Below are 25,865 nucleotides of genomic sequence, written 5' to 3'. Positions count from 1 at the left end.
CCAATGGTGGAAAACTCAGTCTCTTCAGTTAACTGCTGTAGGTAGTCATGAGGGAACCGTATGAGCTTTCAAGCACCCTTATGTAGTCACTGTCATTTATCTATCTTTGCTCATCTGAAGGGAAGACCTTCTCAGTGAATCACCAGATTCACTCACTGAATCACCAGATGTGGCAGATGTAATGATACCAGTCAGCTAGATAGAATATGAATGGGTTGGTATAGAAGTACAGGGAGATATACATATGGACCCAATATATGATGGGTCCACTTAACATGCTTTGCTTACAGTGATGGCAAAGTGATATAAATTCAATAGTTGTACTTCAAAGTTTGAATTCTCTTTACCTTGGGTTAGCAATGTACAGTATGGTATTCTGCCCTGATGCTGAGCAGGGGTAGCAAGGAGAGCTCCCAGTGAACCACTGCCTTGTCATTCTATGTTGGATAGCAGTTTCCAATACGTACCTGAGAGAGTCAGCCCTTTAACAAGACACAGACTTTGCATGAAAGGATTTGACCCAATTATGATAATCATGGACCCAAAGTGATGTGAATTGAATCATCCATAGTTATATCTGCCATTGATGAAGGAAACAGCTGGGGACCAAAGTCCTAGTGCCATTATTTCAATCCCTTTCTTTTGTTTTATGTTATTTTCTTGTAAAGATGCTGGAAAGAGAGGTTACAGTTACACCAGTAAGGTAATGAGTACATTTCTTGTTTGGCATTGTTACCCCCTCCTTTATTGTTCTTCCACTATTTCTTCCCTCACCTACCTCCTCCCCTCCCCCTCCTCCTCCCACTGCAGAATTGTAAGGTTCATTTCCAATACAGTGTCTTGTGAGTATCATCGTTGCAATGGGTCATCCTGTGCCCTTGTTTCAGCATTTTGTTATTCCCCTTCCCCTCCCCAAATTAGATAAATGTATATACAAGATGCAAGGGACCAAATTCAAATTCAGTGACAACGGGGATATACCATAGGAGGAAGAATGTGCAAAAGAAACAAAGAAAAAAATTCACATAATACATTAAAAACAATGTGTCTAAGTCACTTTCAATATATGTTTACACTGTTGAGTAAACAGATTGCTGTATGCCCTGGAGAATCCTGCTCTGTGCCTGTTGAACCGATCAAGAACACCATTTTTACTCTTAAAACTATCCTATTTGGGATGAAATTATATGGCTACACTACTTAAAAACTTTTTGGGGCTCAGTTTTCATATTTGGAAAGAGATGTTCTAGACAACCTTAACCTCATCATACACAAACATTTCTTCTGTTCTACCTTGTTAGGTAGGCCTTAGTTACGATGATTAATAAACATCAACAAATAAATGGTAGCTAATTAGGGTGTTGTCCCTATCTAGGATATTTCCTTTTTATAGAGAATTAAAAAATGTTGATTATTTTTATAAAGGTTATGTACAAAGGGGTTACAGTTACATAAATCGGATAATGAGCACATTTCTCTCTTGTTTTAAATTAATTTATCTTATTGTTACTGTAGAGGTGACATACAGAGGGATTGCAATTACATGAGTCAGGAATGAGTACATTTTCTTTCATACAATGTCTTCTGTCCCTTCATTCTCTCCCATGAGTACATTTTTTTGGACGATGTCACCCCTGTTTTTCCCTCCCATCCCCACCCACATATTGTATAGTTCATCTTCAACATAGTGTCTAGTGAGTACCACTGCTGCATTGGTTCAACCTTCACAGAGGAATTTTACACAAGTTTTTTTTTAAATTTATAACCTTATCTTTAATGTCTTAATTGTCTTAGGGAGCTCTCCTTTGCTTAAAAGGAAGAAATGTATGCATTGGATTATTATTCCAGAGGTTTCAGTCAATGGTCACTTGCCTTTGGACCAATATCAAGGCAGTATACCATAGCAGAAGAGAAAGCAGGAAAAAGCTTTGCCTCCTCTGAGAAACACTAAACATTGGACCAGCAAACTTCAGTCATTCCACAAGAGACCGTAACAACTAGTTCTGACTAGACTGAATCCAGACAGCCTTGGAAACTAAAATAAAACATGATTTGAGACCCTAATCCTTAGGATCCCACAAAGCCTCTAATTTGTATATGGTTTAAAGTCTGTAAGTATTTCTGATACAGAGCTGACTTTGGCAACATTGATGTATTCCAGTGTCTTAATTTATAAACTTTGGACCAAGATCGGAAGAGTTTTTCTTTTGTTGGGGGGAAGGAGGTCTCTGTTCTTTACTAAGTGTATTAGTAGAGAGTATTTCCTTTAATTTTGCCAGACTCTCATGGTGCTTGAAATATTAGTCCAGTTTTAGAAGGGATATAATGAGAGTAGCTGGCCAAATTCTCACAGTTAGGAACAGAATCAAAATTAGTTTTTGTTTCTCAGAATTTCTACTCTGAATCTCTCTCTCTCTCTCTCTCTCTCTCTCTCTCTCTCTCTCTCCATACATATACATATATATATATATATATATATATATATATATATATATATCAGGAAGTCTGTGAAACCCTTATTTCCAAAACCTACCATAAAAGGCTGGAAGTGGAGCTGTGGTTCAAGTGCTCAAGTGGTAGAATGTTAGCCTTGAGCAAAAAGAAGCTCAGGTAGAGTAGCCAAGCCCTAAGTTCAAGCCCCAGGACCAGCAAAAGAACCAACCAGACAAACAAAAATTGTAATAACTTAAACAAACAAAAATGGTAATTACTTAGTGTTGTGTGTGTGTGTATGTGTGTGTGTGTGTGTGTGTGTGTGTGTGTGTGTGTGTGTGTGTGTGTGTGTGTGTGTGAAAAGCTTCTATTTTCCCCACAAAATCCTCTAAAGGATTTTCTTTCCTTCTTTCTCAGAAAGATATGCATTTAGGAGTTTGTTATTTTCTCCCCAGTCTTGGTGTTTTTGGATGAACATTTAATTCTGCTCTTCCCTCTCCCCGTGAGCATGTAGTGGGCTGCCTGGCAGAGATGGCAGGAGATGTTTTCATGCACGATCAAGGACATAGATGCATTGGCTGCCAGCCTCAGGCAGGGACACAGACTTGTCTCCCACCAGCAGAGCGATGATGCGTTTCCCCAAAATGTTCCAAGAATGGCCTGGAATGTGACTAGACAAGGTCCATGCGGCCTCATGAATGGCTTCACACTGCACCAGCCAGAAAACAATCACAACAGTAATTCTTGGATTAGCATGAAAACATTTCCAAAGGGGGCTCAAAGACAGCCTTTTGTCCCTTTTTATAAAAAGGGAAGAGATGAGGTGTGACAAATGGCCTGTTGGTTGGCTTTCTGTGCCAGGCAGAGGTCATCTTGGAAGGGCACCACAGACACAATCAGTTTAACAAAGAAGAAGCAGACTCAAAAATCAAAGGACAAAGAACTTTTCAAAAGGCACAAGGTGATGTCTAAGGCAGGTTAAATTAAAATAGGAAAGCGATAGTATAACTCATACTTTCTTTAAAAAAATGCTATCCCCCTACACTGACACAGGGCGCGATGTCCAGTACAAAGGACAAGGTTTTAGTCAGGGGACAGGTATCCCAGACATAGCTGAAGCATTGAAGCTCTGAACTTCAGTTTTTGCATCCCTGAATCATCTTTAATAATACCTACTTTGCCTGGGTGTTGTAACAATGGATTAAATTGGATTGGAGATAGGAAGTCAGGAGGATTAGTGGGTTCGTGAGGAGAGCCTTTCAGGGGCATGGATGACTTGAGTAAGAACCTCATTTCTCAGAGACTAAGTGACAAGCCTGATTTGGTGTTTCTAAAGTCTCATGGTGGGTTGTGATGGGTTGGAGATGGTCGTGGGGTAAGAATAGATTATATGCTTTGTGACAGCTCCAAACAAACAAAATCACTGGGTCCAATAATGCCTTAAATTTGTCCACCTTCTTGGCCATTTATTCCTATCCATGGGAAGGAAAGCAATCTGATAAATTGATATGCCTTTAAGGTTTTCCAACTGAAGGTAACCTCTTTTGATTCCTAAGAGAGAGGACCTGGAACTGGTGCCAAAAGAAAATCTGTTCAAACCACATTGAAAATGAGGGACATGGTAATGTCTTAAATGAATGCTGGATGCTACTTAGAAACAGAATGGCTAATATGCAGCCTCAAAAAGAAAAAATATCAAATAAAACAAATAATTGTCCTAATTTGTTGAATTACAGGAGCTTCACACTCCTTGTCTTTGTTGGGGGCAATATGAGCTGAGTTTTTAAAAAATATTTTATTTTATTTCATTTTTCTTGCTCCTGAAACCTGGTAGGACCATCATGGAAGCATCATTGGGCTGAGCCAGGCACTGCCTTTGGCTCTCACAGATCATCTATGGCTGGACTGAATGACCCTGCTATGTGTCATTTTCCCTATTCAGCTTGAACTCTCCCCTCCTTTAAAAAATTATATAGCTTTAAGGTCTAAAGCTTGCTGATCTGATGTATGGATACATTGAGAAATAATCATCAAAATAATTATCATGGCCATCACTTCATGTACCTCAGATTTCCTTGAGTGTGTGTGTATGTGAGAGAGAGACTGAGAGAGAGAGAGAGACAGAGACAGAGACAGAGACAGAGAGTATAGAGAACTCTTAGGAGCTACATTTAGAGCTACATTCTGAGCAAATCCTCAGTAAACCACAAGGTATTATTGCCTGGGCCATCACACTTCCATTAATCTTCAGAACTTATTCATATGACTTTCCTTTTTTGTAAAATTAGTTTGGGCAGAGAGGTTTCTCAAGGTGCCTTCTAGTTCTAAATACACCATAATGTAATTATTTTATTTAGTATCTTTCCTGTATTTCTATTTGTTCTGTAGACGGTGCACAGCTTAATTGTGACATGAAAGTAACTAATTTAAATCACCGGGAGATGAAAAACACTGTAAAGAAAGTTGACCACAGTGTGTGTGTGTGTGTGTGTGTGTGTGTGTGTGTGTGTGTGTGTGTGTGTGTGTGTGTGCGCGCGCGCGTGCGTGTCCTTCATCTAGTTTCTCTTCACCTCCAACATGGGAGGCAGAAGTGATATATTTTGTGTGATGAACAGATGATTTTCTGGCACTGGATTCTTGATCATTATAAGTGATGCTCAGATCAGGATAGCTGAGTCTGAGTACAGAGGATCACTGGGAAAGAAATGTCGTAGCAGAACATGTCACATTCTGTTAATTACTGTGAAGAAACTAAGCACTCCATCCTAGAAACGCAAATGAAGGCAACGGACTAGCTTCCATCCTGAATGACTTAGATTGCAGCCTCAACCGCTGGCGAGAGGAGGGAAGAGTTGACCTCTGCCAAGTTCCATCTTAGCCCCTCCGTTCTTGGAAATGCTGGCCCTGGAGGAAAAGTGTCACACATTTTCTTGTATGTCCTGTCGCATACTGAGTAATGTTGCCCCTCTGCCCCCAGTGGAGCATTTTAATGATAACGGCTGTCTTCAGGGACAGATTGTGACTTGTCTTTTAAAGGAAGATGAAATCTATTAAGACAGCGAGGACAGAAAAGAAAAGCTGTGTCCCTGGGAAGAGCTCTAAACAGAGGCATAGTTAGCTTTTTCTGTACCCCCACCCCCACCCCTTTGTTGGAAGACTGTACCCTTCAACTGTTCTGTTTTGTGTCTGGATTATTATGGTTGTTGGTGTATAAAATTGCTGCTTGGTGTGTATAATTTATAAGCCCTAAAAAAATGATAAATTGTCTCAAGTAAGAATAGTGATTTGTGCTAAAGTCCTCAGGGTACTTTGGTAAAGGAATTTAATTTCTTGAGGGAAATTGTCTACAACTTCTTGTAGAATATTAGTTAACCAGTTCATAGCTGGGATTTATTTTCTGGTGTGCACATCTGTGTGTGTGTGTGTGTGTTTGTGCATGTGTGCACGCTCATGCGTGTCAGTGTACATGCACCTGTGCATGCATACACTTGAGCACGTGTGTTTAAAGTTTTGATTATTAGTATAGGAAGATTTTTACCTGAGCAATGAGAGCATATATCAAAGTTTGATAGCATGGAAGGCTTAAGGAAATAGAGAACATAGTAAATTTATTTTTCTTACTTTTGTTTCAAACCAATTGTTAGGATTTCTGTGGACATAGCACTTAGTTTTGCATCATTGTTCAGTGATTCCCAACAAGGAACTATTTTTTTCAGCCAGGGAATATTGTGGTAATATATGAGACATATTTCCTTGTCACAACTCAGGGATATCTACTGAAATCTAATGGGCAGAAGTTATCAGTGATGCTGTATATCCTCTGAATATTTGTTATAGATTGTCCAAAACCAAGCCCAGTAGTTATTAAGAGTAACTGAAAATATACTAAATACCATTTGAATAATAGTATGTGACTACAAAAGTGCATTAGCCTTGAACTTCTTAGCCTGGGATGAGAGACCATGTACCATCTGATCTTGTTCTACTCCTTTCTAATTCTCCTGTAGAACTTCTGCAATTGCCAGACTTGTGATCATGGCTCTAAAAACTCAATTTTGTGTTCATAAATAGTCATAAATTCATACTTTTGTTTGTGCCTATCCCTCTCATACTGGCCATTAACATCTCACTTATGTTTCAAGAGTAAGATAAAATGTTATCTCTTTTGTGAGGGAAACAGACAGAAATATTGCCCTCCTCTCTTTCCAAGTACAGTTTCCCTTCTTCCCTCCCTTCCTCCCTTTCTACATCCATTTTCCCTTCTTCCCTCCCTCCTCCTCTTAGTTCTGTGATTAAATGATCACATGTATCAACTGTGTTTTTGACTTTTTTTCTATATTTAAATAAAAAAGAAGCTAAAAGAATTAGGGGCCTCTAGTTTCAAATATCACACCAACAGCACTTGTTTTGTAACCCAGAACAAACCACTTAACCTCTCTGACCCTCTGTTCTTTTAAATCTACAAAGTAGACACAATAATACTTACTTTACTTCCTCTTGAAAGATGGTTTGGGATCACAAGAGATGATGAACACAAAAAGCTCTCTGAAAAAATATAAAGAACACCATAAAAGTAAGACGTTATTATTGTCATCAATTTATAAAACTGCAGTGGATCTTACAATGTGCTAATGCTGTGTATATTCTGCAAGGCACTTAGCTGTAGCTAGCACTTAAATGAGAGCTCATGCAAGAGTCTTGTTTCCATGGCTCAGATAGGCTGGCATGGGAGGCTGAAAAGAGGTTACTACCTGTATTGATAGAGAAGCTATTAAAAGCAGAATGTGGTTTTTAACTTCCCCAGGACCATGATAGAAATGAATAAAATTTTGTGTGCTTTATCATTTGTGACCCAGAAAAGAGAACCCCGAAGGCATGAAAAGTCTTAAAATAAATTATTTGTGTGCAAAAAGAGGCAACATATTTTACTGTTTGTGCAATTTCAGTTGCTCCATTAAGGGTATAAATAGGAGATGGGGTCATCTAAGCAAATTGATTTGGGATTTGTTAAAGCTTTTACTGGCTACAAATTAAGAAGCCCAAGTTTAGTTTGTTACTCCATATCTGAACTTCCCTAATTGGTAGAAGGAACACAGACTTGGGATGGGGCAGAGGGCATGATCAGGAAGTGGGAGCAGCTGGCATTTTTGTGTCTCAGCATGGAGCCAGTGGAAGCTCTAGAGTCACAATTACAAGGGACAGGAATGGAGACAAGAAAGAACAGTTGATATTGGTTAATAGCTAGTGGGTGGCAGTGAGTTCAACCTATAGGTCTGACAATTTAGCTTGTAGATATTCTCTGAGGTAAGGTAAGAGTAGCTGGAATAAATCACCTGTCTCTCACCCTTCCCTAGTGGTTGATGGGAACTTCTAAGGGTTCCAGCTCTAAGGACATTCAATGAACCGGTGATTAATCTATAGTCTTAGAAATATCATAGTTACATTCTTGCTATGCAAATAGTTTATAGAGGGGTAGGAGAGTGGATTTAGAGTTTAAAGGCCAAAGAAACTCACTCTTGTTTAATTCTGGTCTCTGCTGTGGATTTATTAGTTGATGTGATTTTGAGCAACTTAATCTGCCTCCCGAAGACTCAGCTTCCTCCACTGAAAAACAAGAATAACAGTGTCTAATTTGCAATGTTGAGGTAAGTGCAGTGTTACTGTGCAATGACTGGAAAGCATTCTCAGTAGTTATTAACCTTTACTACTGAATGGTCAGCCATCGAAGGAAACAAAGACTGCTTTTGTATATCTTCTTCCTTTACTTCCTAACCTATGTCTAGCCATTTAAGAACACATTTAAACTAAAGTTTTGGAAGGGACTTTGAGGACAGCCAGTTTCTTCCTAATCAAAACATGCTCTGTAGAACAGAAGCAATGACATTGCCAGTTATTTCATTAGAAGTTTAGGATTTCAGCCTTATCCAGATAGATCTATTGAATCATAATCTGCATTTTAATAAGTCCCAGGTGATTCTTGTGCATATTAAAGCCTGTGAACCATCACTTCAGAGCAATGACACAGAGTTTTTAGAAAGAGAAGAAAGAAAGAGAGAAAAGGAAAAAAAAGAGAAAAACAAAAAATATAGAAAAATTATTGTTGGTAAGGTGAAGATTATGTGATCTTTTTGGCCTGGTCCTGGGGCCTGAACTCTGGGCCTGGGCTTTGTCCCTCAACTCTTCAGCTCAAGGCTAGTGCTCTACCACTTGAGCCACAGCGCCACTTCTGGCTTTTTTCTTTTTGCTTATGTGGTGCTGAGGAATCGAACCCAGGGCCTCAGGCATGCAAGGCAAGTGCTCTACCGCTGAGCCAGCTTCCTAGCCCAGATTATGTGCTCTTAACACATTGCATGGAATATACAATAACAGTGGCTCAAAGTACTATACAATAGAAAAGTGGTAGGATAAGAATGAGATGTGACAGGTGCAGTCAAAATTGCAGTTGTTTATAAAATTTGGTAAAGTAGAGGTAGTACAGTGAGAACTGAAGAGGTTGTGACATGGAGAGAGGAATAGGTATCAAATGACTACATATCAGATCAAGTTATTTATTTAATTCTATTATGTGTGTAATCATAGATCTACACAAAAGGCGCTAGGGCCCAAGTATGTGGCAGAAGTGAAGTGAAAAAAGATGAGATTTCCTGCCAGTAAGGGGATATAGTTTCATTCCTGAGATCCTTATAATATGAGGCAATATTAGTGCTCAGGTCTATGCAGTTTGTGGCTGGTACTTAGTGTTACACTAAAGTGCAGTTCCCCTCAATGGTTGGAGGATCACAGAATTCTGGGCCAGTAGAGCTACTTACACTTTCCTGAGCTAAGATTGTCACTCAGCAGAGGTATCACGGTGGTGGAACTGTTCAGTCAGTATTTCTTACATGCCCAACTTCCTTGATACCATTTTAGTACTAGATGAATGATATGAGGTGGGGAGAAGTTGGTGTGGGTATAGAAGAACATGATTTTTCATAAGTTGATGATTATTGGAGCTAAGTGATGGTCAAAGGTGAACTTATTGTGCACAACCACCCAAGTGCTTAGATTGGAGGAATGAATCCTCGTGTCAAGTCCAAATTTTATATATTCACAATATTATTTTATGTGGTATGTATGTCTTATGTTTCCAACCATATGGCAAGCTCTTAGCAAACAGAAAAATTATTGTTAAGCAACCAGCATTCTCTATGTTATATAACATGTTATATATACATGTTATATACAAGGCATATGTAATATATATGTGTATATTACATATGTAGAACTAAATGAATGGGCACATGAAAGACAGTAGCTTTATGTAGGAATGTGTTAAGAAAAAGAGCTTCTGTTTAATAAGCATTTACTATGTGTCTTCTACTGTACTGGATGCCTTATAAGATTTCATATAATTCTCTACCTCGTAGTCTGTCTCTCTGTTTCTTTGTCACTTTCTTTCTTTCTTTCTCTCTCTCTCTCTCTCTCTCGCCTCCCCTCTCTCTCCCTCTCTCTTTTTCCCTTTTTGTATTGGTACTGAGTCTTGAAATCATGACCAGACCTGGACCTCTCCCTCAACTTTTTGTATGATTTCTCCTAGAGTTGAAGAAGAATGGAGCTAGGATTTCTGGCCCAGAGAATGAAGAATTCCAAGGAAAATATCCGTATACAAATGCAGAAATATGAAGATCCAGAGGGGAGATCAGAGGATCACTAAAATAAAAATGGACCTGAAGGGTGGTTTAAAGTCAGGTAATAGAACTGAGTATCCTAAAGTGAGGTGAAGAAGGAAATGAATCTTGGATGTTTGTGTGAGCAGGGGGGATATCATAGGTGTGGAGCAATTTTTAGGAAAGCTATTTTGCTTTTACTATATATACATACATATGTTCTGATTTTGTATGTGAGCAGAAGAATAAAGGACATGATAGACATATTTTTGCTGAAAGGGTAAAGGCTAGGACAGAATCTGATCATTCATTTTTAAAGAGTATGAATTTAACATGTTTAGTGATAGAAATCTATAAAGCAGAACTATACTGAATATTTTTTTCTTTCTTTTTTAAGTTTTTATAACAAATTGGTGCATAGTCACTGTATAAATAACAGCAGATATAAGTTACATGGGAGAAAGAACTGAAGAAGAGACAGAGGGGGAAGGGAGCAGAGGTAAGTTATTAAACACACAGAATAAAAGGCCCTTGTTCACCTTAGCACCCTCTTACTCTAATCAAATTCCCCTGTGTATAGACTCCATGGTTAACAACAATGACGCCACTATTGCTGAGACCTAGAATATTCTATTTGTTTGATACCCCAGGAAGACATATTGTTTTTTCTCTTTGGAACCACCAAAGGGAACTTACCTTTTATTCTCATAACATGGCCTTCTCAACAGTTCCTATACATGTCATCCCTGTTCTAAGACCACTGGTGGACTCAGGTTTAGATCTATGGGCAGATCTCCATACGTGGAAGGTGTGCATGTTCAACCACTGTGCTATTTGATTTGTTGTGACATCGCAGGCTTCAGAGGGGGTGGGTTGAGGCTGCTTCATGCTGAATCATTCACAATGGGAAGTATTGGGGTCATGTGAAGTTGTTTTACAGGTCAGCCAAGCCGTAGTATACAAATATTACTCTATTGATGACTTATTATGAGATGGCTAGGTAGAATCAAAAGAAATGATGCTTTTAATGAAGACTGAATTTATGGTTCATTGAAGGAAGCAGAAATGTCACTAGTCACTTTCATTCTTGGCTCATTCCACTAAAAATGGGCATCACATTATTTGCTGTTTATAGACAAGTTTAGCTACTTCTCTGTTGAATTTGGGAAGGTAACCACAGAAAACAAAGTTTAAAAGAAAAAGCCAGGCGATGGTGGCTCATGCCTGTAATCCTAGCTACTCAGGAGGCTGAGATCTTAGGATCGCGGTTCAAAGCCAGCCCGGGCAGGAAAGACTGTGAGACTCCTATCTGCAATAAACCACCAGAAAACTGGAAGTGGAGTTGTAGCTCAGGTGGTAGAGCACTAGCCTTGAGCTGAAGAGCTGAGGAACAGCGCCCAGGCCCAGAGTTCAAGCCCCATGACCGACAAAAAAAGAATTAAGAGATGTCCTTTTGATTTTGACATTTGTCAAGCAGGCTCCATAGTGGTTCCTGAATTAAAAGCCATCAGCTGCAGCTGTGGTAGAGAAAAAGCAGTGACTGAGGCAGAGCGGAAGGCCATTTGATCTGCAATATTCCTTGTGACGGCTCTGTGGTCTCCTTTCCCATCCTCAAGAAGTTTATGAATATCTATCTACACAGAAAGCTTAGGACTCTATTGTTTCTTTCAGGCAATCAAGAGGGTATGAACTCTGTACCTGTGGCTTACATCTATAATCCTAACTACTCAGGCAGCTGCAATCTGAGGGCCGAGGTTCGAAGACAGCACTGGAAGGCCATGAGACTCTTATCTCCAATTACTACCAAAAAAAATGCTGCAAGTTGATCTGGGGCTCAACTGGTATAGTGCTAGTCATTAGCAAAACATCTCAGAACAGCATCCAGGCCCCTGAGTTAAGCTACTGGATTTGGCAGTGGGGGTGGGGGGAGCCTATGCAAACTGAGAGAGGCAAAGGGGCAAGTTATTTTTCTCATATCAAAGTTAGATCTAAAATACACCAGGATATGGTAAAATATACAGTACTCTAGGCATTAGTATACAGTGAGACTAAAGAAGGATACTCATAAGGGAGGAACCCAAAGGCTCAATACCTCTATTTAAAATAATATATATCAAAATGAATCTAGGAAATGGAAATACGGCTTATTGTTTGTTGTTTTTATTTTGTTTCTTGTTCGTTTTTATTTGGACTTGTTTGTTCATCTGTCTTTTTTGTTGGAGGGAGGGATAAAGGGAAGCACAGAAACGAAGGAACAAAAGGCAAACAAGCAGGTGCCAGTGGTTCATGCTTATAATCTTAGCTACTGGGGAAACAGATCTGGGGATCATAGTTTAAAGCCAGGCTGTGGAAGGAAGGACTCTTATCTCCAACAAACTACTCAGAAAAAGCCAGAAGTGGCGCTGTGGCTCACAGGATAAAGAGCTGGCTTTGAACACAAAGAGGCTCAGGGCCTGAGTTTAACTCCAGGGCTGGCCTGAAGGATACCAGGGGAAGTGGGGAAGAGCAAAGGAAGGAGGGGCATTGCCCCCCCCCCCCCCCCCCCCCCGTGAATGTGCTTATTACCTGACTTGTGAAACAATTTGCTTTATAATAACAATTGTTTTTTAAAGAGGCTGTGAAGAAAATAACTACATTTTCAACTGCTTTCTGCCCATTTTTCCTAGAGATAAAAAAGGGGGTGTCTCATTGCTGTAGCTAGGCATTCTAATACTAGATTGAAGAGAAGTGGAGAGAGTGGGCATCCTTGTCTTGTTCCTGAGTTAAGAGGAAATGGCTTTAGTTTTTCACCATTGAGTATAATGCTGGCTGTAGGTTTGTCATATACAGCCTTTATTGTATTGAGGAATGTTCCATGGATTCCTAATTTTTTCAAAACCTTCATCATAAAGGGGTGTTGGATCTTGTCGAATGCTTTTTCTGCGTCTATTGAGATAACCATGTGGTTCTTATTCTTGCTCCTGTTGATGTGATGAATAATATTAATTGATTTGCGTATATTGAACCAGCTTTGCATCCCTGAAATGAATCCTATAGCCATCTAATCTTCGATAAGGGAGCTAAAACAATAGAATGGAAGACAGACAGCCTCTTCAGTAAATGGTGCTGGCAAAACTGGTTAACTACATGTAGAAAACTAAAGCTAGATCCTTATATATCACCCTGCACCAGAATCAACTCCAAATGGATCAAAGACCTTGAACTCAAAGCAGACACTCTGAAAACATTACAGGATGGAATAGGAGAAACCCTGGGTCTCCTTGGCACAGGCCGAAATTTTCTGAATAAAGACCCGGAAACACAACAAATCAAAGAAAGGCTGGACAGATGGGATTGTATAAGGTTGCAGAGCTTCTGCAGGGCAAATGACATAGCTAGCAAGATCAATAGAAAGCCCACGGACTGGGAGAAGATCTTTACTAGCCATACAACGGACAAGGGTCTCATATCTAAAATATACTTGGAACTCAAAAAATTAAACCACCCAACAACAAATCCTCAAAGAAACAACTGCCCAATAAGTAAGTGGGCGAAAGACTTAAAGAGAAGCTTCTCTGAAGAAGAAAGAAGGATGGCCAATAGACACATGAAGAAATGTTCAACATCCCTAGCCATAAAAGAAATGCAAATCAAAACAACATTGAGATATCACCTCACTCCAGTTAGAACAGCAAAAATCAAGAACTCTAACAACAACAGATGCTGGAGGGGATGTGGACAGAAAGGAACCTTACTTCATTGTTGGTGGGAATGTAAACTTGTTCAACCACTTTGGAAAGCAGTATGGAGGTTCCTCAAAAGACTCCACATAGAGCTCCCCAATGACCCAGCAATCCCACTTTTGGGCATTTACCCAAATGATCACAAACAAGGCCACACTAAAGCTACCAGCACAACTATGTTTATTGCAGCATTATTTACCATAGCTAAGACATGGAACCAACCCAGATGCCCCTCAGTAGATGAATGGATCAAGAAGATGTGGTATATATACACAATGGAATTCTATGCCTCCATCAGAAAGAATGACATTTCCCCATTTGTTAGGAAATGGAAAGGCTTGGAAAAAATTATATTAAGTGAAGTAAGCCAGGCCCAAAGAAACATAGGTCCCATGGTTTCCCTTATTTGCAATATCTAGTATAGGTATGAGTCAAGCGGAAAAAGTCAAATAATGTGATGTTAGGAAAACGAACCCTCAAATATGTATTTTAATGTTTTTGTTTCTTTCATGCATGTGTTTCTAACGCATTTATAATATTATCTCTTTGTTGCTTTGTATGTCCCTCCCCCACAGTGTAACCCCCGCTTTCACTATATTTGATGTCAGTATAACATGTGGAGGAGATGGGGACAAACAAGTCGTTTAAGGATTCAGGTGGACCTGTTGCAACAATGAGAAGTACAAAATGTCATGTCAAAACCAGCTTTACAATGTCGGGGGGGGGGGGGGAGGGGGGGTATGATTGGGTGGGAGGGAGGGGGGAGGCTGGGAAGGGAGGTGAAGGGTAAACAAAGGAGGAGGCTGCAATGCTTGGTAAGAAATGTATGCATTATCCTGCCCATGTAATTGTAACCCCTCTGTACAGTATGTTCTCAAATAAAATAAAATTAAATTAAAAAAAAAAAAAAAAAAAAGGGGGTGTCTCTATCATGTGAGAGGAGGGGGGGGGGTTACCAGGAACTACACTTCCTGGGGAGGAGGGCTTGGCTTTGCTGGTATTTTGAAATCCCCACGGCAGCTCTCACAGTGGCTGGCATCTGGTTGAGACTCAAGAATCTTTATGCTGTGTTTTTGTTTCCATGTGTTTGGTGCTACCTATAAGCAGAACTGACTGGCGATTTGAATCTGATTGACACTGACTGAACTATTGGAAAGAAAGTTGATTTGTGTCCGCCTGAGATTGTTGAGGTGTAGGTTCTATGTGAAAATTAAAGAGAGCACCAAATGATTTTTAAATTTTGAGGAATCCACTGTTCAATCTAAACACTTATGATAAACTGTGTAACAGGAGGACACAATCATAAAATGACCCTTTGGCAATTGCTTCAGAGACAACCAAATTAACACTCTGTCACAGACCCATTTATTTTAATTGTTCGCTCCTAGGTAATATCAAAAAGTCAACATGGATGGAGGAAACAGAGGAAAAATTTCTACCTCATTAAATGTTAGAAAAGTCCCAGATAAACCTATTTAAAATTGATCTGATAAGCCCAAGAATAGTGATGCACTGATGTGTTTTCCTCAGCTAATAGTCTTCAGCTAATATTTATCCATTGCTTTGAGGAACCATTAATCTTGGGTGTTGAGAAACTCCACAAATGCAATTTCTGAGGCATTTAACCTTTCTGTGTTTGCTGTCTTGTGAGTTTCAGTGACTCGGTTGTGGTCTAGACTCAATTTCATTTAGTTTTCTTGGGTCCCAATTGCCAAGATAATAGCACCAAGTTCATTTAAAATTAGTCTGTTTCTTTCCAAAGTACAGTCTTATGTTCCTGAGGTGTAATGAAGTTAAATTCTTTTTGCCTTCCTCTACCAGCATTCTCATCCTTTACTACTTTCTCTTCCTTGTGATGTACTCCCTACAATTTTTCTCTTCTGTAATTTGACACCAGGAATGGTCACAGAGGAAACAGTGGAAGGGTGTAAATGCCTTTCTGATGATCTCCAAGCTTCACTTCAAGCTCAGTAATATTGATGTCCTTAGATCAGTCTTCAGTGGGGTCTTTTGCTATTTTTGTTGTCATAGGAAAAAAAATCCCCATAAACTTTTAAAAATACACAGCCAACTCAAGTTCATTTTTTAACCTCAGGGCACCAGATTGGACCTTCCCCTCCTTTCCTTTCTCTTCCTCCCCTCTTCTATTTTCCCTCTATCACTCTCCTGCTTACCCCAGTCCAGGCTGACAAGTAAGAGTTTGAAAAAAATGACCAAGGCTCTGAACAAAGCCTGTTGTTGCAGGTAATTGTTGAAATATCAAGGGTATTGCGCCCTCCATTACTTAGGCTCTCATTTGTGGTTTTCATGGTTTTGAGGAATGTTTATGACTGACAGTCTTTTCTTTACAGCTCTATCCTTCAAGCTCTGGCTGATACTGCTGGGAATGACCGCTTGAGTGACTGATAAAATGTCAAGATGCCATTATTTTCCAAGAGAGTGTTTGGGAGCAATGAGATCGGTTTCAATTTATCTCATTCACCTGGATTTAAGATTTCAGGTTTAACTTTGTTAGCAGCTACAACCAAATTGTCTGGGTTTTGAGAGACCAGCCATCATGGAAGGAGGAGAGTGTGATAATGATGGTCGCACCATGACATTTGTGTTGTATTTCACCGTGCACATTGGTGCAATATTTTGGACTTAATTAATACTCTCCAGGAACCTCAGTTTATGGATGGCAATAACCGTATTTTAGATCATGTGAAATACTGCAACAAAAAAAAATCAATTCATAAGGCAGATGGCAAAGCCTAGTTTGAAGAACAACAAAACAGGAAGATTTACAATGAGTTTCACAACTCTTTCAACTGGAATCTAGCCGCTGCCAAAGCTCTGTTATTTCACTGGAGGGTAACAATCTGTGAGGGTCATTAGTGTCCTCATAAAAACTGAGATTAAAAAGTAGTCAAATGAAATGAATAAATAGTCATGGCTTTCTCTCTGCAGTGGAAGTGGAGTTATTTAAAAGGAAAGGTTTCCAAATGCCTTAAAAAATCATTCTTTCCTCTTTTGTTTTTCAACCTGGGACTTGCCAAAGTAACCATTTTTAATTTAATGGGGATCTTATAAAACTCTTAAGCATGCGGCGTCCAAAAGATATTCAGAAACAGATGTTCTCTCTTTTACTTTCTCTCTTTATCTTTTTCTTTCTCTCTCTCTGTCTCTGTGTCTCTCTGTCTCTGTCTGTTTGTCTGTCTATCTGTCTCTCTTTTTTTTCTCTCTCTCTCTCTCTCCAGTCTTTTCAGAGCTCAGGAGAAAACTCAATGCAGAAACCATTGATAGTTAATAAACAATAATAGTTAAGAAATATTGATAGTTAATAAACAATGTTAACACCAGGGTCCAGTTGCCTTGACCTTTCCAATTTTGATATTGACATGTAACCATTTGAAAATGAAATATGATTGACAAAGGTTTTAATCTGGCAAGGAACCAATTTTATCAATAGATTAGATGCCTGTCAAATTTTCTGAGTCAGATTAGGGAAGGCTGTGGGGGCTGAGATGTGACCAACCATAGACTCAGCAAGAACTGTTTTAAAGAAAATGAGGCAGTAAAGTTTATAGATATATGGAGTTTTGCAACATCATAAAAAGTTAATTACTTGAAGGTGGATTTGTGTTTGTGTGTTTATATGTGTTTACGTGTGATGTGTGGAATTTGTAGCAGTTGTTCATAATAATTTTTTTATGCTAGTAGTAGGGTTTGAATTCAAGACCTTGTAGTTTTAGCTCTTTCCCTCCAGGCTGACACTCTGCCATTTGAGCTACTCTTCCAGTTTCACAGTAACTTCTATGCTAAGAAAAAATTTCTGTGTAGTTGTAATAAAAATGAAAACAATCCTGGCTTTCTCTTTTACCAAATACTTGAGTTTCATTTTGGTTTTTTGAGACAGGATTTTTCAATGTATTTCAGGTTGGTCTCTAACATAGATTCCTTCTACCCTTGAATATTGAGATTAGAGATGTACGCTACCATTACCATATTCAGCTTTGGAAATTCTTAAAACAAATCATATCAATATCATTATAAAACTGAAAGATCATTATAAGGAATGTGTTGGTTAATTAACTATTGTTGGTATTCAAGTAGGAAAAATCGAGGTACTGTATATGGCTTTTTTTTTTTTTTTGGTCAGTTGTAGGGCTTGAATTCAGGGTCTAGGCTGTTGTCCCTGAACTCGTTTAACTCTAAGATAGTGCTCTACCACTTTGAGCCGCAGCTGTACTTCAGGTTTTTTGGTGGTTAATTGAAGCTAGTCTTATGGACTTTCCTACGTGGACTGGCTTTGAACCACAATTCTCAGATCTCAGCTTCCGGATCAACTAGGATTACAGGCATAAGCCACCGGTGCCAGAATATATATAGCTTTTAAACACAGAAATACAAGTAGAAAGACTGATATCGGTAGAAAGAAACATTCATTTCACTTCATCTGCAACATACACAAGTAGTTTTAAGTTAGGAAATGTAGTGCAAAGTGTGGGCTGGAACACTGATTTAAATTTGCCCCTCTCTCCCTCCCCTTCCTCTTTTTCTTCCCTTTCTCCTTTCTTCTTTTTTCATCATACTGGAGCTTCAACTAAGGGGCTTGAACAGGGGCTTCAGACTTACTAGGTAGGCATTCTATCATTTGAGCTATGTTCCAGCCCTTTTGGTTTTGGCTTTTTGTTGTTGTTGTTATTGGTTGTGGGGTCTGAACTCTGGGCCTGGGCACTGTTCCTGGGCACTTCAGCTCAAGGCTAATGCTCTACCACTTGAGCCACAGCACCACTTCTGGCTTTTTCTGCGTGTGTGGTACTGGGAAATTGACTTCATGCATGCAAGCAAGGCAAGTACTCTATCACTGAGCAACCTTCCCAGCCCCTGCTCTGGCTATTTTTGATATAGTCTTGTATTTTACCTGAGTTGATCTTGACCATGATCCTTCTGCTTATATTTTATGGTTCTCAACATAGATAAGATGGCAGACAAGTGCCACTGTGCTCAGTTTTTTTCTGTTAAGATAGAAGTCTTGTATTTGTGTGTGTGTGTGTGTGTGGGAGGGGTTGTGGGGCTTGAACTCTGGGCCTTAACATTCTCCCTCAGCTCTTCAGCTCAAGGCAAGTACTCTACTACTTGAGCCACGGGGCTACTTCTGGTTTTCTGGTAGTTTATTGGAGATAAGAGTTTCACGGACTTTCTTCCCAGGCTGGCTTTGAACTGTGATCCTCAGATCTCAGGCTCCTGAGTAGCTAGGATTACAGGTGAGCCACCAGTACCCAGCTTGACCTGGATTTGAGAGTCATGCTCCTCCCAATCTTTGACTTCTAAGTAGCTAGGATTATAGACATGAGCCACTGGTACTTGGCCAAATCTGCCAGTTTTGAAGACTGGGGAAGCAATTTTGCATAAGATCAGTGGAAATCTAGGCAACTACTGTTTGCATTCCATGAAACTTTCCACATCTTTCTAACCATTCCCTTAGTAATAAAAGCACCTTGTGGGAAGTGTTTCCAGAAGGTCAGACATTCAGATATTACTACTGATTATTTTCTAAATCTTCCCTTTGAATATGAAGACTCAAGACCAAATTGTTCTCTTGATGTGCTGATGCCATAAGGATGTACTGTGAATAGGTATGCATGCCAATACATTGCTCACCATGGAATCCATGGTGGAAATGGAATTTTAGGCAACCAGTACCCTACAGATGACATCTTTTGCTTTGAGTAGCCTTGATAAACTGTCCCAATGTGCCAAAAAAAAGTAAGTTGCTTTCTATGCTACCATGCCATGAACATGGTGAGCTACTGCTTCATGTCTCAATTTCTATGAGACAGGAGAATTGGGTGAGTTAATTTTTAAGCTCTATTCCATCCTTAGAGTTCTATGGGCATATATCAGCTTGTAGTTAACACACCCAGAACTCTCTGTTCCTTTATTCTATTTCCCTCAGCCACAGAGGCTCATAAAAATAGAATTAAAAAACATGGAAAAATATAGTAGAGTATATTTCATGTACAAGAATCTACTACCTGATTTTTATTAGACTCTATGCTCAAGAGGCAATCCTTATTTTGTGGTAGAAAAGGGACTAAGAAACTAGAACATGATCTATTATTTTAAAATATTGCTATAATAAAGGACCTGTGACATATCTCTGTGATCCGTCCAGTTCTCGGCATCTTCTTTCTGATTTGTTGTCTTTGGTCATCTCCAGCAGTTAGCCAATTGAGATCCCAAATTCTGTGCACCCAAGGCTCTAAAAGGAGGAATGCTATTATTGGTCAGTTTCCTTAGTGACTAAGATGGAATGTGTAAGGGAAAAAGAAAAAAGACAACGGAGCTGACAGATTCTAACATGCTAAATAAATATCCTATTTCTAGGGAATCAAATCAAATTATTAGGTGAAAAGAATACAATCTTCTTGATTTAAGAGACTAGAGGTGGTGGAAACATTTTTTCCCCCTCATTTTACTCTTAATTGCCTTTCAGAACTCCATGTCAAGTTTGCAATTGTTTTCTGTCATCTTTAAGACCATGCTTATTCTATTGGAGTAGACATCATTCTTTATGGAGCTCATAGACAAAGACAATGAAACTGATATCACTTTCATTCTATCATCATTTTCACTTCTGAAACCTTTCTTGACTGACTAAAGTTAGTGATTCATTGTTTTCATATTCAGCTTCAATAAGTTTTAAATTGTTCTGTAACTCTGTGTGTCTTTTTCTAAGCTAAATAACATCTATGAAGCCAGTTAAACACATACCACAAACGTATTATTCCATAGACTTTATTGTTATCATTTAATTATTATGGAGGCATATAAGATATAATTGATTTTTCACTATCTTCCTCATTCCTCAATTTTCATTCATGCCTTAAAAATATTGTCTGTGTTTATTTTATATTTCTTCATTTTTAAAGCAGTATTGGGTTTGAACTTAATATTGTACAATTCCAAGGCAGGTGCTCTATCATTTGAGCCATACCCCCATATTTGTTTACTAATGAATATATGGAAAGCAAATATAAAACTGTTTTGTAAACTGCCTAGTCAAAAAATTCTGTTAGAAAAAAGGAAAATACCATCACACTATACATAATTTATATTACATGGTCATAGTATATTTGATAAGTAGTTCCCACCAGATTACAAATTAAACATCACTTAAAATGAATAAATTTTCTCAAGCATTCATCATTTGTAAGAGTCTGTACTACATGTTAAGAGAAATCTAAAAGTGAATAAGTTATTCATTTTGTTATGAGTGAATAGGATAGGACGCTAGAAATATAAGGTGTGTGTGTGTGTGTGTGTGTGTGTGTGCGTGCGTGCGCGCACGCGCGTGCGCACGCACATGTGCTGATCCTGGGTTTGAACTCAGAGTTTTAGGGCTGTCATTGAACTATTTGCTCAAGGCTAGTGCTCTACCACTTGAGTTGCAACTCCACTCTGGCTTTTTATTTGTTAATTGGAGATAGAAGTCTCATGGACTTTCCTGCCCAGGCTGCTTCAAACAGTGATTCTTAGCTCTCTCTGTCTGAATATCAAGGCTTATAGATGTGAGCCACAGCCACCTTGCCAAAAATAGGATTTTAATATAATTGAGAAAGCAAAGAGTCAGTTAATCTGGATTTCATTTTAAATTTTGTCTTGATTGGTTGTCATACTATGGGAGAATCTCTTTTCCTTCTGGAGTTTTACTTTTCCCTCTAACAAATGCTCTAGTCGAGTGAGATTTATTGTCTTATTCCTTACCATGGTCATTGCTCTTAGGCGGGTTTCTTTAGCCACCTCTGGAATAAAGTATCATCACAGATGACTATTTGAATAACTCTCTTTTTTCTCAGACTTGACCTCTTCAACAATTCTGTTCAAACACACACATACATACACACACATATGAATAAAATATATTTGTGTAGCTATTATATAATATACAATATATTATGATATTATAATATATCATAATAATATGTTCTACTTCTATTTTTATATATTATCTGTCCAAGGAAATGATATTATTGCACAAACACAATCATGGCATTTTCCTTATAGCTCTTGCAGATATCCTTAGTGTCTAGCTAGGTGAAGGGAAAATTCTGTTTCTTTACCGTGATGTAGGAAGCTTTTATATACCTACCCTCTAGCCTTCTAGCACAACTCTTCAACTCCTTGTTTATCCCTGGCAAGTACTTGAACACCTGCTTCATCCCACAGGCATTAAGCTGTTTCTAACCTTTAGGAGATTTGCTTTAACTCAGGGTCCTTTTTCTGAAAGGAAACTATCCCTTCATGCTGGGATAACTTCTTTCCTGTAGACTAACCTCATTCCCGTCTATTCCCTGTGCTTCCGTGAGGCCCTTTGTGCACCCCAGTTGTGAAACTTACATTCTATCTCTAGCTGCCACTATTTAATTATTTCTTTGCGTTTGGGCATTATGTTATATTTGTTTTTGCTTGGTATTTGGTATACACTCAATATTTTGGAATTAGTGGATTCATGAAAGGGAAGTCTATGCTCAATATCTTACTTATAACAGTGAAAATGTATAGAAGAAAGACATGAACAGATTTTTATGGAGGCCCTAGACCTGAAAGAGAAGTTAGGGCTTGTGATGTGAGTTATCTAACTTAAATGAAATCAGGTAAGATTTTGAAAAGCAGATTTAAGGAGGAAAAGTAGCTTTAAGCAGTTAAAATGGGTATCAGTTTAAGTCTAAAAGCCAGACAACTTGACTGATTTCAAATTGTCACCAAATTTAGGGGCGAAAGAAACCCAATTAAAAAAAAATAAAACAAAAAAAAGCTACATCTGTCAGGGTCCTGAAAGTTGATGTGGTTCTGCCAGAGTTTCTTCCCTTCTGAGTGTGGTAAGAAATTGTATTTAAAGAGTAAGTGAGCTTCATCTCCTGATAGCTCAGTGGAGCTGTCTTTGCTGGCTGTCTAAGACCGCTGACATTTCTCCACATCTAGTCCCTCAGAATTCCTCCAAGAGCTTGCTTGCCTAGACTTCCTACATGATCTCCAAGAAATAAAATTTGATTATGTCAGACAGGTAATGGCTTGCTACAGCCCTCTTAAAAAAATTCATCCTATCCCCAACTTTCTCCTGGGAACAAAAAAGGAGTTTGTGTAGATTATATTAAAGAGAATATGGGCTCCTGCACTTTATAAAAGATAAGCTTGAACCCCAAGAGTTTGGTGTGTGACATATCAAAAGATATGTTAGGGTATCAGTAGGGAGTTTATGAGGATATTTTTCATTCTTCTAGAGTGGCTTGTTCCTTTCAACTTTGTGAAACTTTCAATTATTATATAGATTTGTTCCACTTCAACCTATTTTACTAAAGTTATGTACCTTAGGATAGGATATGGTTAAGATACCAAGATGTCTATTTTTTTTATTTTTGTTAGTCATTTATCTTTAGAAAAAAATGGAATCTGAGCCAAAGGATCGAACAGACATATCTGCTGTAATATTTGATAGGTATCAGTGAAATTTAGTGCACGTGTAGACATTACAGAAATAACAGATTGCACTTGGGGGTGGCTACAGTTTATTGGACTGCTGATGTAACTATCTCTGAATATCTTCCAAGAAATGGCTTGGAGTAACCGATGCCCTGGGAAAAGCTAATGAATTAACGAAGGACTAAAAATTCAAGAAAACAAAGTTGCAGGTTGGTGGAGGACTTAGCTAGATTGTATAAATTTAGACACAAATGCCATTTTAGTGAAAACAGGATTTCTTTTTCACTCCTGCCAAAGTTTCTGAATAATTATATGTACTTTAAGATATTTAACTGTATTTTTTTTTTGTCTTTTCTTTTTTGGTACTGGGGATCGAACCCAGGACATTGCACTTGCTAGGCAAGTGCTTTGCCACTGAGCTACATCCCAGCCCACTTTAGGATTTTAGGATATTTAGATAGGCACAGCCTCTGGGTTTCATTCCCCCCCCCCCCCCCTGCTACCCTCCTCAACCCCTTCCCCTACAAAAAAAAAACATTAGGAAGCTTTTCAAAAAGCCAGAGCACTGTAAGTAACATCCAGTCTGTCTCTTACTTTTAAAGTATTTTTTTCACAATGAAAAATATCTTTCCTTTTTAATGCCTATCTCTGAACTGCAATGTAAATGGCACAGCAGCCCACCCTGATGGATGATAAAAAAAAAGTCATTTGCTAATTTCCTGATCCATTGCTTAAGTCATCTACATGAGAAATAGCAGCAACTACAAAAAAAAAATGCTATTACTACGTTGAACTTCCGTGACATGTCGATGGCTACATTGAGAGACTTTCTAAAAGATAGCTTTCTGAAAGTCATTAATGCATCTGTACTGCTGATACATTTTTTTAAAAAAAGATGTTTTTCACTCCTTAAGAGTGTTTTTCCATGAGAACTCTGCTCTTGGTACCAAAAGAATCACGTTTCGTCTGTACACCTGGCTTGGATTTTAGCTTTCAATCACTAAGTGCTTAGACTGCTAATCTTTTCCATTGCAATTCTCTCGGAAGCTTGGAGAGAAATTTGTGTTTCATCTCCAACAAATTCATTGCATGATGCATTGTATATATTTACTTTAAATCCTCTAGATGAGAAGTTATAAAACAAATAATTAATCAGTTATTTAATCTCCAATTGATTTCCCCAGGATTCATTGTCTGTAACAGTTGCCAGCTCTACATATGGAGATCAACCTCTTAGGAGTTGTGGCAGATTATGGTTAGAGTCACCCTCTTTAATTCACGCCGACTCACTAACATTTAAGATGAAGTAAGGGCAACATGCTCCTGCTCTATGAGCCTTTGTTCTAAATAATTTGTGGTGAGTGTTCAGTGTGGGAAGAGCTCATTGCTGGAAAAATCAAGTGGTGGTGTGCTTAGGGCTCCTGGGTTCTTCAAGAGCACTTTACTTCCATATTGATTCACATTGGTAAATATTATAGAAAGCTGAGTTCTGGCAAGAGCTCTGAATTACTTTCTGTTCATCGACAGAGTGTCCTACACTAAAACCACATTTTTTATGAATAGTCTCATATCTTCCCTGCTGAGGCTGTCAGGGAATTTCTGAGATGTGAAGACAAGAGCGGTCCTCTACTCAGTAAGTGCCAAGAGGAGGTGTGGGGAGGAGAGTTTTAACAGCACACTTCATATATATATATATATATATATATATATATATATATATATGTATGTATACACATATATATATACACATATATGTATATATATAGATGCGCTGTTGATTGATACAAGGATATAAGTGAGGGAAATGTGTAGAATAAAGAGAACAGATTCTCTGAATGAAGCACTTCAACACGCAAACCATAGCAGTATTTATTTTAGAGTATTCACGTCTTTATTTGTAAAACATTGGAAGTATTCCTGTTGTTTAGCCTGATGGGTTTACATACATTGTAAAAACAACCAATAACAATTTATGACAGAAATAAACCATGTTTGTGGCTCGCTACCACCCAAACGGTGATGACACCGACTCTCAATCTCTTTGACTTTGGATTTGAAATGCAGTGACAAATGCTACCCAGCTGTCTGTCAGAAATAAATTTCCGGATTAAATCAATAGGATTTCAACTTGATCCCGATATAAAATCATGGCTATGTTGACAGCATGAGGCCATGACTCAGAGGAACACATCCGAAAGGTATCTGCACTGGAGACACATGCAGTAACTCCTTAGAGAATCGGGGAAATGAAAGTGGTGTGGGCTTGTTTGTGGGGTGAGTTAGTGGATGCAGGCCTTTCCCACCTTACACCTGTGTTCCATAACAGAGTGTACATATTGTTTGCTGGTAAAATCCCTTGTGTGCATGATCTGAATAAAACTTAGAATCAATCAATTACTCAAATGATGACTAAGCTGTAAGTGCCAACCAGGGCATAATAAATACCAGAGTGACAGATAAAGATGTGTATAAGATGCTATTATTCCTCTTGGTGAGTTTGACATCTTCTTGGAAAGGTGAGCTATGGCCACGAAATAGGATTGAATTACAGAGGAGTGGTATTGGGAGGAAATCTCATCTAAGTTTAAAAGAAGGA

The sequence above is a fragment of the Dipodomys spectabilis genome, unplaced genomic scaffold (genome assembly GCF_019054845.1).
Source record: "Dipodomys spectabilis isolate Male_0828 unplaced genomic scaffold, ASM1905484v1 ptg000024l, whole genome shotgun sequence".
In the NCBI taxonomy this organism is placed as follows: domain Eukaryota; kingdom Metazoa; phylum Chordata; class Mammalia; order Rodentia; family Heteromyidae; genus Dipodomys; species Dipodomys spectabilis.
This window is presented reverse-complemented; position numbering follows the sequence as displayed.